The sequence below is a fragment of the Lissotriton helveticus genome, chromosome 2_1 (assembly GCF_964261635.1).
Source record: "Lissotriton helveticus chromosome 2_1, aLisHel1.1, whole genome shotgun sequence".
In the NCBI taxonomy this organism is placed as follows: Eukaryota; Metazoa; Chordata; class Amphibia; order Caudata; family Salamandridae; genus Lissotriton; species Lissotriton helveticus.
In genome coordinates this window covers 225,490,584-225,503,149 of record NC_136059.1, presented here as the reverse complement: position 1 = coordinate 225,503,149, position 12,566 = coordinate 225,490,584, and the positions used below count along the sequence as shown (strand labels likewise).

The 12,566-nt window shown below is 45.2% G+C and overlaps 1 protein-coding gene across 2 annotated transcripts in view; it reads right to left on the bottom strand.

Moving 5' to 3' along the window:
* Positions 1–12,566, bottom strand: part of PIK3C3 (phosphatidylinositol 3-kinase catalytic subunit type 3) — an 875,540-nt gene that overhangs the window by 385,739 nt on the left and 477,235 nt on the right. The window lies entirely within an intron of this gene.

The following is a 12,566-nucleotide window of genomic DNA, read 5'->3' as shown; positions in this document are numbered from 1 at the left end:
GCCTGACCAGTTCATCCATATCGCATTGCCTTCGGACAGTGGGTGTGGAAACCTGGCGGGGAAGGCTGGGCATTTTGCATTTTCGTGGGTGGCAAATAGGTCTATGTGTGGATGACCCCACTGTTGGAAGAATGGCTGAAGAACTTGTGGATGCAATTCCCATTTGTGAATCTGTTGTGACTGCCGACTCAACAGATCTGCTATCTGATTGTGAACTCCTGGAAGGTGTTCCGCTAGCAGATGTATGTTTTGAGGCATGGCCCATCTCCAAATGTCTTGTGCAAGCTGGGACAGAGAGTGTGCCCCCCCCTGTTTTTGAATATAGTACATGGCTGTCATATTGTCCGTCTGGATGAGGACAGCCTTGCCTTGCACGTGAAGTTGGAAGGACTTGAGTGCTAGGAATATTGCTAGAAGCTCGAGATGGTTTATATGAAGTAGCCGCTGTTGAGCGGTCCATTGACCCTGAGTGGTATGTCGTAGGAGATCGGGTCGCCATCCTGTGAGGGATGCGTCTGTTGTGAGCACTACTTGTGGAACTGGCTCTAGGAACGGCCACCCCTTTGTCAGGTTTTTGGTGTTCCACCACAGCAGAGAGCGATGTGTGCGGCTGTCCACCAACACCAGGTCTGTTAGTTGACCGTGAGCTTGGTTCCACTGTCATGCTAGAAACTCTTGTAATGGACGCATTTGCAATCTTGCGTGTGGAACTATGAAGATGCAAGATGCCATCATGCCTATGAGTTTCATGAACACTCTGGCTGGGAGAGACTGTTGGTGTTGAAACACAGCAACTAAGTTATGAATGCTCTGTATCCTGGCTGGACTGGGATAAGCTAGAGCTGTAGTGGTGTCTATTGTAGCCCCTAGATACTGATGTACGTGCGAAGGCTCTAGGTGCAACTTGGTGTAGTTTATTGTAAACCCTAAGTTGTGCAATGTTTGGATCGTCTGATGTGTGTGTGTACCACACTGACTGGCCGATTTGGCTTTTATGAGCCAATCGTCTAGAAAAGAGAAGACATGGATCTGTTGTCTTCGCAAATGTGCTGCTACTACTGCTAGGCACTTTGTGAATACTCTTGTCGTCACCCCAAATGGAAGGACTGTGAACTGATAGTGTTGTCCTTCCAGTACAAACCTTAGATATTTCCTGTGAGCAGGATGTATAGGGATGTGAAAGTAGGCGTCTTTCAGATCTAGTGTAGCAAGGAAGTCTCCCTGTTGCAGCAGTGGAAGCACTTGTTGCAGAATGATCATATGAAAATGATCTGATTGTATGTAATGGTTTAGGGGCCTGAGCTCTAGAATCGGTCTTAGGGTCCCGTCTTTCTTGGGAATTAGAAAATACAGCGAGTAAACCCCCCCCGTCCCTTGTTCCTGTAAAGGAACTAACTGAATCGCACCCTTCTGTAGAAGGGACAGAACCTCTTGCTGAAGCAGAGCTAGATGATCGGTAGACATTGGATGCTGTCTGGGAGGTATGTGTGGAGGGGTTGCTGTAAGTTCTAGGCAGTAGCCATGTTGCATAATCTGTCTTACCCACTTGTCTGTTGTAATGAAGTTACAGACAGGCAGGAACTGTGTTAGTCTGCCCCCTACAGGAGTGGAATGCTGCGTGGGGAGCGTAGGGAAGTCATTGCTTAGTGGCGCAAGAGGCTCGAGTGTTGTTATTACCTCTACCTCTGCCCTTGGTATTATTGCCTCTGTATCCTCCTCTATAGTAACCCTTTTTGGAGAAGGTTTGTGTCTTTAAAGACGTGTTAGTGTCTGTTCCAGTTTGTTTGGAGCCGCCCCTGTAAGAGGAGCGACAAAAGGAACCTCGAGCTGGGGTAGACTGTAAGGCCCCCATAGACTTGGCAGTGTCTGTGTCTTTTTTCATTTTTTCAAGGGTAGTGTCTACCTCTGGGCCGAATAATTGGTTCTGATTAAAAGGCTGGTTCAAAATGGTGGTTTGCACTTCTTGTTTGAACCATGAGATGCGTAGACACGCATGTCTCCTAATAACGACACTGGTATTAATAGCCCTAGATGCTGTGTCTGCGGCATCTAGTGCGCATTCGATTGAAGCGTTAGATATTAAGTTGCTTTCCTGTAAGAGGTCAGTAGCTTGATCTTTGTACTGGTCTGGGAGGTGCTCAAGCAATTTCTCCAATTGGTCGTGGTGAGCCCGATCATAACGAGAGAGGAGGGCTTGTATATTAGCTATGCGCCATATATTGGAAGCCTGCGCAGCTATTCTCTTGCCTGACGCATCACTAATTTTGGATTCTTTGTCAGGCGGGGGTGCTTCACCAGAAGTCTGAGAATTGGCCCTTTAACGTGCGTGGGATACCACTAAGGAGTCTAGTGGTAGGTGTCCTTTAATATAGACTGGGTATGAGGGTGCAGGTCTATATTTCTTTTCAATCCTGGGGTTTAAAATTGTGGTACGCACAGGATCTTTAAAGACCTCAGTAGCATGCTTAACCACTCCTTTGATCATGGGAAGAATTTGAGCGGATCTCTGAGACTGCTCAAAAGTATCTAAGAGAAAATCTTCCTCAATGGCCTCAGAATGCATGGAGACACCATGGTATGTAGTAGCTCTGTTTATTAGCTGGCCAAACCCAATAGTATCCTCAGGAGGAGAAGGTTTAGATGGGTATGAAGGTGCCTCAGGGACAGCAGGGTCATTTGCAGGATATAGAAAGCCCCACCCAGACGCAGGTTTTGTGTATGGAAAATTCCACGTGCCCTCGCCTACAGGGTATGCAGTGTCTCCTTCCCCGTTCCCTCCACCCCAATCATATTCATCATCATTCTGTGGCGAATGTGGTGACAATGGAGACTGTATAGGAGAGGTTTGAGGTGAAAAATAGGGAGGAGCAGGAGAAGGAGGAGAGACAGGAAAGGAAAAGTGCAGAGGAGAGGTTGCACAGTCCTTCTTTTTGGCAGGAACCACCGGTGTAGGTGGTGTAGCTGCAGGTCTCTTCTTGAGCGGTGTGGCACCAACGTGACCGGTTTTCGGGTTGATGAAGATCTTTTTCTATTGAGGATCTGGTTGAAAAAGGTCCTCTTGAGGAACAACCTTCTTGGGCGTCGATTTTTTCGGTGCCGGCGTAGGGTGTCTAGTGTCCTTAACCTTGGAAGGTTTTAAAGCAACCTGTGGCTTAGGTTTCGGCGCCGAAGGCATCGTTTTTGGCTTAGAAGGCATGTTCGAGGGCTTGGAGGCCTCAGAATCAGGCTGTGTGTTTTTCGGCACCGTTGGCGGCTTCGGAGCAGGTGCGTCTTTTCGTTTCGGTTTCGAGACCGCAACAGGTTTTGGTTTAGGTATCGGCACTTCTTTCGGTGTCGGAGCCGACGGGTGTTTTGGCTTCGGTGCCGACGGAGTCTTGCTCGGTGACGAGGCACCGGAAGGCGGAGGACATTTTTCCGAAGTCGATGGAAGACTCTTGGTCGGTGTCGAGTCACCGGAAGGCGTGGAAGATTTCTTCGGAGTCGAGCCTGAGGGCGGGACTTTCGAAGTAGATTATCAGTCTCGACTGGGCCCAGCGGGCAGAGTGCTGACCTTTGCCTTCTGTTTGGGCGTATGCGTGGCCGGGGCAGTAGTACTCACGCGCTGACCCGATGGAATGGAGTCGTCGGAGTCATCTGCCTCGGAGACGATCAGGAGATCCGGTGAGTCTTCTTTGGGAACGAGTGGAACCTCGTCGGCGAAGATGTCTTCCGGTGCTGGAGCTGTTCTCCTCTTGTCGTGTCGATGGGCCCTCCGGTCTCAGATGGTTTTCTTCGAGCGGAAGAAAGCACAGGCTGTGCAGGTCAACTCGTTGTGGTCCGGCGACAGGCAGAGGTTACAAACCTCGTGGTGGTCGGTATGTGGGAACTTTGCTTGACATTTCGGGCATTTTTGGAATGGAGTTCTTTTCATATGGTGCAGGCCGCACGGCGTCGATAGGCCCAAAGACCCACTTGGATGACCGGAATGGAAACTTCGTCGCCGAAAGGTGTCGCAGTCGATGTCAAAGGCAGGTAGTATATGTTTTATGAAGTTCTGCGCGTCGAAGTTGCAGAAAAACATTTTCTGGCCGGAGCGGAGAAACTTTCATCCGAACCCAGTGGCGGAAAAAAACAATCTGAGGATGGAGCAGATGCCCATGCGCAGTATTGTCCAAGGGAGGAGTCACCTATCGGGACTAACAAAGACTTCTTCCAAGAAGACATCAACCTGCAATCATCCGAGCCCAACACCAGGTGGCGATCTAATGCACAGTGTACTATCTGCAGCTCATATGCCTCGAACATAATGTTTCTTTTTTACTGTTGCAATACGGAATTGCCATACACAAATTCCTTTTTAAACCAGTGGTAATAAGCATCAAACACTTAATCCACTCTGATTTCGTTTAAGCGTCTATACAAACTAAAACCAGTATGCTTTATTCATAAGTTTAATTTATTTATTTATTTTTATTTTAATTGCTTGTATCGCGCCAGAATCGACCCATGAGGTATCTCCGCGCTTTGCTCGCAAAAGTTCTAAAATATATTGTCTCTGCGGAATACCACAGGGAAGGTTATGCTGCCTGAAACAAAAAGGTTTTTAAGGCCTTCCTAAAACATAGGTGGTTGTCATTGTGTCTTAGGTCAGATGGAAGTTTATTCCACATGGTTGGGCCTATAAATGATAGGGCACGTCCTCCTTGTCTGACTCTTTTTACAGAGGGGATTTCCAATAGACATTGGTTACTAGAACGTAATAAACGTTCAGGTTTGTATATCTGAAATTTTTGTGCCAGATATCTGGGGCCTTGCCCATAAAGACATTTGTGCAATAAGCAGCAGATTTTAAATGTAATACGTTGTCGTATAGGTAACCAATGGAGGTGACTTAGCAGAGGTTTGGACGGGGTCCTTGCAGGAGCATTTAGAACTAGTCTGGCCGCAGTATTTTGGACCACCTGCAAACGGTTTAACGCCTCCTCATTTGCTGATATGAGGAGGCCGTTGCAGTAGTCAAGGCGACTAATCACCAGTGCTTGTACAAGGGTCTTCTTGTGATTGTCCGGCAACATAGGGAAGATTCGTCTTAACTGGCCAATTGTTCTGAAACACGCTCCTGTAACATAGTTAGCATGTTCCTTTAAACTCAAGTTCTGATCCAGTTTTACCCCCAAGTTCTTAACAGTTGGCTTTGGGCATGGGACGGGGCCAAGATCTAAAGGCCACCAGTCGGGAGACCAAAGCATGTTAGCTTTGCCAAATAGCATCACCTCGGTCTTCCCGACATTACACTGGAGGCAGTTGGTAGCCATCCAGTGGGACACGGCTCTCATGCCCTCGGCGAATTTGTTCTTCACATCAGGCGTGAAAGAGTTGAAGGGGAAAAGCAGCTGGGTGTCATCAGCGTATGACACTGGGGTGAACCCAAACCTTCTCACAATCGCTGCAAGGGGGGCCACATACACATTAAATAATGTGGGGCTTAGGCATGAGCCCTGTGGCACCCCCTTAGTGAGTACCCTCGAGGTGGAACGATAGGGTCCCATGCTAACTGATTGTGAGCGGCCGGAGAGAAAGCTCTCCAGCCAGGACAGAGCCAATCCTCCAATACCCACTCTCTGCAATCGGCCGAGAAGAAGCTCATGAGACACAGTATCAAAGGCTGCCGACAGGTCTAACAGCACCAGAATCATTGATCCTCCTCTATCCTGTGACATCTTGATGTTATCAGTCACATAGAGGAGTGCCGATTCTGTGCTGTAGTTGGGCCTGAACCCAGATTGTGAAGGGTCCAGTCCCCCTGTCGCCTCTATGAACCTGGAAACATGGGTGTTAACATGCTTCTCGGCCAATTTACCTAAGAAAGGTAGGAGAGAGATGGGACGGAGGTTGGAAAGTTCTGTCCATGGTAAGGCCGTGTTCTTCCGTATTGGGTTCACCACTGCCTCCTTCCACTGCCGTGGGAGCTGGCCTTCTTTAAAAGAAAGATTTAGAATCTTTTGAATTGTGGGGCAAAGGATTTTATTCAAGGTAACAGTTAGTTTAGCTGGTATCAAATCAAGAGGGGATCCAGTTTTCATGTTATTAATTAGTGTTTGGGTGTCACTATGATTAATCTCAGGGAAGGTAAGTAGAACATCTCTAGGTGTGTCAGGCTGATTTATACTGGAATGCTCCTGATCACTGGGGTATTGGGCAGAGATGATTTTTTTATAGATTGTCTCAATTTTGTCTTCGAAAAATTGGGAGGTGTTATTGCACAAAAGTTGTGTGAATTCGTCTGGACTTTCACATACAGTTGGTTTAGTGAAAGTGTCTAAGATTTTATACAACTCTCTGGGGGAGTTGCCAGCTACCTCTAACTGTGCATTAATGCTGTTCTTTCTTGCCTGCTTAATATTTTTATAATAAGCAGACATTGCTTTTTGGTAGTTGACCTTATTTTCACTGGTATGAGTTCTGAAACCTTCATAGTGTCCTCTTACTCTTTGTTTGCAGGCTCTTTCTAATTATCAAGTTCTGGGTATTCTTGTGGCTATGCCTACCACCTAGAAGTGGCACAGGATTTTTTTTTTAACAGATTTTTATTGATTTTGTATATTATACATATCATATCTTCATGTTACATATCACATATAGCCTTAACTTATTACAACAAAGAAACACAGTCCAGGACGGTGGTACAGATAAAGATTCTTGTAGTATCACAAATGTCCATTTTCTTTCTGTGTCGATATCATTCTCGATAAACTGCTATGCTCTGTAGGATCATTCCAATAAACATGTTCCCAACTCCCCCTCCCCCACCCCAAAAAAAACCTGGTCTCAAGTGTATTTACAAAAATGTCACATTTCCCAAATTAGATGTTGTCGGCTCATAACAAGTCTATACATGTCTGTAGAAAACTACCGTCTATGTTCTATTACCAGATTAGGGGTGTCTCAGCATGTATCCCACTGCATGAATCCCATGGTTCCTATGCGACGTCAGCTGATTTTATGACCTCGATCATAACGTCCCATTCCAACGCTATAGGTGTCTTGCGTAATCCTCTTAGTTCCACTCTGCGCAGTGCGGCGCTTTCAGCACTGCCCCAACACAGCAGTTCTGTGTACCAGGTTGATATGGCTGGGGTTTATTTGGATTTCCATCTCATAGTGAGGGTTTGGATAGCTAAGATAAGCGCCAGGTCTATAAAGCGGTATTGTACTTTATGTTTTGATACTGGAGTATGAAGACCTAGAATGCATCCCTCCACTGTGTTTTTTTTCCTCATGGTGTGTAGCCTCCCCTGTTATTTGCCTAACGTTGTCCCAATACCCCCAGACTGTCTGACAAGTCCATAGCATGTGAAGCAGGTCTGTCCCTTCTAGTAAACATCTCTGGCAATAATGCTGTGTCTGGGGGAACATTCTGTCCAATTTATGTGGAGTGAGGTAGGCTTGGTGCAACACCATAGTCTGAATAAATTTAAATTTCGCATTCCTCGATAATTTTCGTGGGTGTTCAAGTATACGTGCCCATTTCTTATCTGTCAAGTCCCTGTCTATGTCCTCAGTCCATGCCGTCCGTAGTGTGTCCAAAGTTATTCTTGTATGTGTGCTGATGCCTGTATAGAGCCATCTAATGAGGTGTCTGCCTCTTCCCATATAATAAACCATCTTGACCAGATCATGGGTGGGAGGCTCTTGTCTCTGTGGGACCCAATGTGTTTTGATGTATTGAAGCAGTGCAGCATGTTTCAGATATAAATATGTCATGCCCCGGTTTTGTTAACAAAGGTATCATGGTCTAGTAATGTCCCATCTCCAAATAGGTCTGCCACTATGCTAATCCCCAACCCAACCAGGGTGTTAATTTACGCTTTGTGAGCCTGCAAGCAGCCAGTGGGATCCCCAACAGCTGAATGTTACCTGCATATGCAGGGAGGGCAAGTGCATACTGCAGCGCCGCTTTCCAGCACTGGAGCGCCGTGCTTAGTAATGGGCGGAGATCCCTCGGGAGTGTACTACCAGGCAGCAACAGGACATGTAAGGCACTGCTATCTATGTCCGCCTCCGTGTATCCATTTTCTTGTAAGTTGCGCCCCGGCGTTCAATATGATAACCACTGCAATTGGCATGCATAGTAATACGCCCGCAAGTCCGGGACGCTCAAGCCCCCAATGCGTGAATCCACTTGTAATGTCCTCAGACTTATCCGTCGTCTACCTGTACCCCAGATAAGGTCAATAAGCAGAATGTTTAGCAGTCTGAACGTAGAGTGTGGCACTATTAGTGGTAAGTTAGTGAAATAATACAATAATCTCGGTAGAACCACCATTTTCGCCAGGGCTGCCCTATCCATTACAGACAATGGCATCGCAGTCCAGAAAGTGATACTGGATCGCAAATTGCGGATCGCTCTGTTCAAATTACCATCTAACATGTCTGCATGTGTCCGATAGATCTGTATACCTAGGTACTTAAATGTGTGTGGGGCCACCTGAAGTCTAGTATCTCTGAAGTCGTTGTCTGTGAACGCTGTATCGTCTGTGAAGAAAAAAGCTTGCGATTTTGCAACGTTAATGGTCAGGCCTGACAAGGCTGCAAAGTGATGGAATGTCTCATATACTGGGGCCAGGGGCAGCCGGCGATCATGAAGATACAGAATAATGTCATCAGCGTACGCCAAGAAAAGGTGCGACGCATTCCCAATCTGTATACCTTGTTCGATAAGGTCTTTGCACATTTTAATAGCCAATGGTTCTAGGCCCAGTTGGAATATAAGAGGCGACAGGGGGCAGCCCGCCTAGTCTCTCTATGTATAGAATTTTCCTCTGAAATATGACCACCAGTACGGGCGAAGTGGCACGGGATACTGCTTCAATTGAAGTTTAATACAGTGTGTCGATTCTGCATATGCCATGCAGATGTTATATGTGGCTTGCCATAGTAAATGCTCCAATGGCCATCATCACCATTTAGCTTTAATTAAAAACTAACTGAGCTTTTTGTTTGGTGTTTTCTGATTGACGATGGTAATGGATTCAGAAGGATGGTGTTGATGAGGACATGCTGGAGCTACCAGGATCCATATGCACCCGGGATCTCCCTGGGCTTCAGGAGAGCTCCTGAGATAGTCAGGAAAAAAACGTTCAGTAACTCTCCTGTGCGACACACTTTCATGCCATCCAGTCGGAAATTGGGTCCCTCGTGCCCACCCAAAAGGTAAATCTCACATATTTGATGTGCTGGTAAGTCGCATAAGAGTTCATTGGAGGTTAACCAAAATCCTCAAAGATGGGTATCAAGGACCTATTGGAGGACCTTACACTAGTGTGACTGGTAAGGATACCAGCTGAGGCTGCACACTATGGTATTTTCAATTTCCACAATATGATAGACAATGGAAATATCTTGTTGAAGAGCCCACATCCTCAGAGCTACAGCCAGTAGGCAGACCTGTGAAGAGTATGTGCCCTTGTTCTCAGATACAGACCAGAGCAGTGTTGTTATCGATGTGGACCATTACCAAACTGGATCCCAGCCACAGAAGAAATGCCTTCAACACCCATAAAAAAGCCCTTTGGCTACAAATGTTAACGTGCAGTGATACCTGATGTCAGTAATGGAGAGATCCCTCCAATGTGACACCAACCCATTACATCAGTAGTGACCCTAAGCAACAGAGGGAGCAGGTGGAAAGTGTATCCGATGCAAGGTGTCATGACCAGACATTTCAAGGATAAAGTCATGGATGGGTAACCAAGTCAAGTTTTGGCTGCCCTACTCACAGCAGATCTCAGTACTCCATCAGGTTTAGCTGAATGATAAGCAAGTGTAGCATGGCGTGGGGCACCACCACAATGTAGAATGGGTGTAGTCCCAGAAGCCACTGGAGCAAAGAAACTGACACTGTGTTGTGTTGTTGGGCAAGAAGTGGTATACTGGTTGATGGACATAATCTTCTACTTTCGAGGGGAAGCCGCTGTCAGACAGTCCAAATGAAATGTATCCATTTGTAGGAAACCAGAGAAGATTTTGGGTAGTTCCCTAAAAAAACAAATATCTCGGCATCTCAAAACTTAGGACTAGGGTTGCTTTAACTTTCTCCCTGGATGTCATTCAAATAAAAGTTGTCTAGGTATGATAGCAGTTTACCATCTGCTGAGTCAGACAAAGCTGCCATAGTGGTGAAGACACAAGAGGTGGCAAAGAGACCACACAGCAGTGTCCTGCACTAGTCCAACAGGGAACAGAAAGAAGATACTGTTCTCCTTCAAGATATGCAAAAGAAAGTAAGTGTCTTGAAGGTCCACTATGTACATCAAGTGAGATTGGCTTGGTTGCTCTTAAAAAGCGGAGTATCACTCCATCTGCAAAAGTGACTGGGATGCGGCCCAGGAGGGAAGGGGTCTGGATGGAAGAGGCTGTGGCAGATGAGCAGAATAGCCCTTCTGCAATGGAGAGATCCCATTTGCTTTTGGTTATCTCCGTCCATTGGTGACAGGGGTTTGACAACATCTCCCACTGGTATGGATTGGATGTCTTAGGTGGTGCAGTTGCAGCTGATCCACAAGAAAGTCCCTGAGACTTCTAAGGCTCGTTGTGGTAAAAACGTTTAAAAAGCCATAAAATAATTGTGTGTCTCAAGCTAACTAAGAGATGGAAACCATTGAGATGTTCCAATTAGCACCAGTGATTTTTCAATTAAAGGAAAGTAATGGTAGGTTAGTCATAAGGAAAAACGTTGGTGCTGATACTATAAGATGATTCAGTATAAAATACAGCAGCAGAGGGAAGGCTTAATTATGTGATTAATTAATTAAATAATTACAATTAACCAGCATTCCCAGAATAAATAACTGTGTAATTAATTAATGAAATAAGAGATAACCTGCATTCCCAGAATAGATAAATCAATTGATAAACACATTATTAATTAATTAATTAATGCCAATCATCAGCAGTATAAAGAGAAATGTGATCTAATAAATAAGTGAATACTAAATCAGAAAAAAACACTAACACCAAGGACAGGATATCTAAAAGAAATAATAGGCCATGACAATTGACTGTGTAAAGCTGGTATTCAAAGACATAGATATTATCACTTATGGCAAGACAGAACATTCTAAAAGAAAGAATAGACCTTGAAAATGGGTAAATGTAATTTCGAGTGCACTAGGAAATAGATAACTTCACTCTCTACAGGGCACTCTCAGCAGTATTTACGTGAGTACCTTTTGCACTAAAACATAATCTCGGACAATATAGCAGAGGAGGCTCCTCAAGAAGAGTTATTTGCACCATTTACAAAATGAAAGGAGCAAATCGGATTCCTGCAGGTAATAACGCCAACGCAATAGCCTACCCCTCAAATCTCTCTAAAAATGCTTCCAAAATCTTTAAATACAACCTGCTCAGGAAACACCCTGAAGCACTTATCTTAGACCCCTCCTCTAACTCAAAAAACGGAGTGATTATTAACAATTTAATTTTCTATACTAGATCTCTAGCTAAATGGCGCACTGCAATATCCGAATTGCTAAAGATCAAAAATCAAGAAACATCCCTTACAGAACGAAGTTGATTATAAAACCCTCGAAAAATCTGAAGGCCACACTAAATATATCCTTCTACAAAAACGTCACGGTACTCATCCAAGTGGCCAACAAAGATCTTGAGTTATTTGATGATTACTTTACCACACTAAAAGATCAGGTCCATAACATCCCTATCTCAGCTCACCAACAAGACAACAGCTTAGACACCACCACCCATACTAAAAGATCAGATCCATAACATCCCTATCTCAGCTCACCAACAAGACAACAGCTTAGACACCACCACCCATACTCCTCTGAGGGTAAATGAAAAGAGAGACAGCAGAACAGATCAGGAGAGTCGACAATCTAGATCCTCTAGTACTTGACAAAATACAAAGACACGCATCCCAGCAAACAACCCAAGAGTAGACATACCCAAAACAATCAGCAATAATCCCATAGAAAAAAATCCAAGTAATATCCAACAACCCGCCCAATCGGCACACATCAGATGCTAATACCTCCAGAACTTTACAAATCACTGATCTCTCGGACACTGCACCCAACAATCAGTATCCGGGGACGACAAATCACAAGACCGATATTAATACAGGACCTGCCCTTAAGAGCAAAAAAATAATTACTTAAGGAACGAAAGACAAACAAACAGCCAGAAGATGATCCTTCCACCTTACCGATCCACATGCCAGGAGTCCCGTTGCAAAAACACCAACTCTCACCACCATCAGGAAAGGAATTTGAAATGCTCATGGGCCAGACAGATAGGATAGCTACAGACAGGCGAAACGCTATTGGAAACATGAAGAATACTCTACTGCTCTCAGAACGTTATCTCTCCAAAATTATCCAGAGTCAAAAATGGGTGCACATCTCCACAATAATCACGGGGGCTGCACCAAGGATTTTGGAATTCGCCCCCACCAAATATTAGAAGAATCACCTATGCTCCACGATATAAAAAGGAAACTAAGTCCCTTCTGATGGGTAAATTTCTCCCATAACGAACAACAGGGACGACAACAGTCTTTATGG